This window comes from Tupaia chinensis, unplaced genomic scaffold (assembly GCF_000334495.1).
Source record: "Tupaia chinensis unplaced genomic scaffold, TupChi_1.0 Scaffold000024_1, whole genome shotgun sequence".
NCBI lineage: Eukaryota > Metazoa > Chordata > Mammalia > Scandentia > Tupaiidae > Tupaia > Tupaia belangeri.
Genome location: NW_006159454.1, coordinates 780,740 through 784,780, shown reverse-complemented (window position 1 = coordinate 784,780; position 4,041 = coordinate 780,740). Strand labels below are relative to the sequence as shown.

The 4,041-nt window shown below is 51.9% G+C and overlaps 1 protein-coding gene across 1 annotated transcript in view; it reads left to right on the top strand.

Annotated features, from left to right (window-relative positions):
• The window catches only part of MAPK1 (mitogen-activated protein kinase 1), a gene marked incomplete at its 5' end in the record, with an annotated part of 45,118 nt that extends 41,828 nt beyond the window's left edge, over nucleotides 1-3,290 (top strand). The window contains 1 exon segment of the mRNA XM_014586841.2: nucleotides 1,671-3,290.
• Between the last annotated feature and the right edge of the window lie 751 nt (nucleotides 3,291-4,041).

Here is a 4,041-nt window from a genome sequence, read left to right as displayed (position 1 = left end):
CTCTCTCTCTCTGTCTCTCTCTGATCAAACTGGAAAATAATAATGATAATAATAAATAAGATTAAATAAAATAATTCTTTTTTTAAAAATAATATTTATTTAATACCATTGTGGTTTTTTGTTTGTTTTTTAATTTGAGCAGACGGAGACAGAGAGAGAAAGGGAAAGCAAGAAAGGAAGCCAGGTCTGGGACTTGAACTGTGGTTGGCCATGTGGGAATCCAGTGCCTTTCATCACCACGCTACCCGCCGGCCCCCAACAATGGAAACACGTCTAAAACCAAACCCCTCTGTGTACTTTCCACCACTACCACCACCACCAAGGCCCCAGAGCTTAAGTGCCAGGTGTGAAGCCCACCAAGTCCAAGTGTTCAGAGTGTCCGTAGACGTGGCATGCAGTCCCCGCAAGTAAAGTCAGGGACTTGAGGAGGACGAAGGCAATGGTGCTGCGTGCTTTCCCGTGTGACCTCCTGGGGGCCATCCCAAATGACCCACTTGCCGACCTCCAGTGGGCCCTTCCCAAGCACAGACAAGTGAAGGCTTCCTGCTGCCTTTTAGGGCGCTGTCTTGGGGCCTGGGGGCAGGTAGCTGTCAGGTCACCTCTGACGTGGACGGTCAGCACCCGCTCCTGCCCACGAGAATGAGCCTTGGCTCCTTGCTGCGATTCTTGGCCTGTCCCCCTCGCGCTTCCAGCCAGGACCTCGTGCGAGTTGGGCGTTGTTGGAAACCCTTTCCGTTGCCTATGCGGCTGACTTTCCCTGCCTCATGCTCTAGATAAGAAGGGATTTGCCGAGGGCAGGAGGAACTGGAAGGTCTTTCTTTTTTGGAGAGAATTTTGCTATGAAAGACAGAGACAGAGAGACAGAAAGCGAGAAATCACCCCCAGGGGGGATGGCCACACCGCAATCCCTTCTCCTCCATTCTCCTCTCGGGATCTTGGGCACGCACGCACACATACCCAGCGTGAGTTTAAGCCACCGGTTTCAGGACTCGACTACATGGGTGTCCAGTGACATAGCCATTACGCTAACTGCTGGTCCCATGTACATCATTTTAAACAGAGAATTTTATATTCTTAGGTCTGTTAAGTGCTCCCTCTGTTTGCCTCTCCCACCTAGCCTCTACCATCCACTCTTTGGTATCCTGTAGATGACACTCTTATATCTGTTAAAAGAGTCACTCACCTTTCCTACTTTCATATTCTCAGATCTGAGTGTACACATTCCGTATGTATTGAGTGGGGATATACAGTGCTCGTCCTGCAGAGCCTGGCTTGCTTCACTCAGCAGTAGGTCTTCCATACTCAACCACTTTGAGACACATGACAAGTGTCTCTTTGTTCCTTACGGATGAATAGTACTTCGTAGTGTACATGTGCCACTATTTTTCAACCCAGTCGTCAGTTCTTGGGCACTTCTGTTGATTCCGTGTCTTCGTAATTGCAAATAATGCTGTGATAAGCATGCAAGGGCGAGTGTCCTCCTGACCCAGTGCTCTCCTGTCCTGTGGGTAAGTACCCCGTTACTTTGTCACTTTGCTGTTTGCATAGTGCAGCTGCTGACGATGTTTCAATGTGGTTCGTTGTTTTTACTTTTCCATTTTGTAATGCTGATGTCTTGACACGGTTCATTCCTAACTCTGCGCTTCGTCTGTCTCTTTGTGTTTTAACAGGACGAGGGCTCAGAGGACTGGACGTGCTCAGACAGCGGTGTTCTTCTTCCCAGTTCTTGATCCCTGGTCCTGTCTCCAGCCCGTCTCGGCTTATCCACTTTGACTCCTTTGAGCCGTTTGGAGGGGCGGTTTCTGGTAGTTGTGGCTTTTATGCTTTCAAAGAATTCCTTCAGTCCAGAGAGTTACTCCTGGCGCCCCTGCGTGTCACCCCTGGGTGACCGCGGCAGTATGTCCTCTGGGTGCACTCACTGCTTACCGTCGCTTCAGTCACTAATCACTTTCTGGTTTGAAAGATGCAGTGGTTCCTCCCTCTCCTGACTCCTTTCCTACCCCACGCCCTGCTCCCCGTGCAGCCACACTGGAGCACGCTCTTTTCCGATTGGCTCTCGTCACTGGCATCTCACTCGATGATAGGGAAGGCCACTACCTAGGGCACTTTACGTCAGTGACAGCCCCGTATTTGCACTTCACCTTCCGGCCGTAGCGTCTGCCCGGAGCAGGCGCTCGAGGAGACAGCGTGGAAGCCGTTGCAGTCCGCTGCAGGTGCTTCTGTCTCAGAGCCTTTGGGGAGCGCTGGCCAGCATCTTCCCTCATGTTAGTCACTAACATGTTCAAGGCAGGTGCTGTCTGCCAGCTCTTCGGAAAGTCAGTCATGTTTCTAATTGAAAAGCAGGCCCGCCCCCGGCAGTGTCATCGTGTAGATTTGCTGTGGTTACCCGTACCATGTATAGAGGAATGACACCTGCCGAAACGCGCTCCCTGCAGGACGTAGTGCTCACAAGGCCCACCAGAAAGATGGCGAGTGGCAGCTCCGCCCAGCCCGTGGGCACAGTGCACAGGCAGGGCCGGGCTGAGCGGTTTCTGGAGGAGCCGCAGGCCAACCAGGCCGGGGCTCCACCGCGGGGCACACGTGCCCCCAAGCTACTTCTCGCTGTGTGTGGTCCCCGAGCCACATTCAGCCCGAGGGTGGAGCGGAGAGGAACACACTGCATCTTTAAATGAGAAAGTGTACGATTTTTTCCTTCTACAGCATGTCAGCATCCCGAGTCCATTTCTCAACCTACAATATAGCAGTTTGTAACGAGCCTTCCTGAGCTCACATGAAGCACCGTTCTGTCGTCAAGTACTCTTAAACATTTCTGCGCCTGCTGAGCTCAGGCGCTCAGAAAGGCTAGCACTCAGTCACGTTCGGAGCGCCGTCCGTACCTCCCCGGTCTCTAAGTACTCGTCCCTGCCGCTGTGTGCTGTGGAGCTGACTCGGGGTTCTGGACTCCCCACTGCTCTCTGTGCTGAGAAATTTGCCTTGTTCAATAATTACTGTACCCTCGCATGACTGTTACAGCTTTCTGTGCAGAGATGACTGTCCAAGTGCCACATGCCTATGATTGAAACGAAAAATCTCTCGTGACCTCTGAGCTGTGTTCCACGGAAACGCTGTCCAGCAGCTCATTTAGGAAAGAGCACTTCTATTTTTAGCTTTTCGTTTCTCGGCTGTCCTTTTCTTCTCGTTTGATTTCTGACAGCAGTGGAGAATGGTTCGATAGAGACTGCCTGCTAACGTGAACAGAAATGCACTTGTAATTCCTGGAAATAAACGTACATCTCCTACCTTCACATTCACGTTAAGGTTCAGTGTTCATTTCCTCTGGAGCGGCGTGTCCGAGTGGGCACACAGGTCCAGCTGGTGCGCAGAACAGAAACGTCCCGGGCCTCACCCGCCACCCGGGCAATGCCCTGGCGCTTGGACTCTCCCGAGGTGACTTAGGTGTTTCTGTAGGGTCTTTTTCCCCTCACACACCAGAGAGGCATTCTGACATGTTCCTTGATTCAAATCATAGGTCTCAATTATTCTGTCAAACCCTGATGGAGAGGCCCACACAGCTCAGGTGAGATTAAAAAGGGCCTGCCCTCATGCCCCTGAGCTGCAGCTGGGCCCAGCATGGGCAGGGCTGCACGGCTCCACGAGGCCACAGCCCTGCCCAGAGAGCCGCGTGCACACAGCTCACGTGGCCGGAGAACAGTGGCTGGCTCATGCTAAGGAACCAGGGCCGCATCTCGGTTCTCGCCCTGAGTGGCAGGCTGTCACACGCCATACCCAGTGCGGCCAGGGCAAGCCCACCGCGTTGGCAGGGTGTGGAGATTTGACTGTTATTTGATACATCGATAAGTCAGTTTTACTTTTAAAAAGAGCATTCACGGTTTTATCGCTCTCGTTTCTTTGTACTTTTTAAATGGAACGTTAGAATTATTATGAGGTTCATTTGCAATCCTTTCTAAATAGAACACCATTAGTCTTGGCTACTAACATCTGAGGACTGAGCCCTTTTCCACCCCCCCTTCCTGGTACTGTGGGGTCAGGTTGGCATGAAAG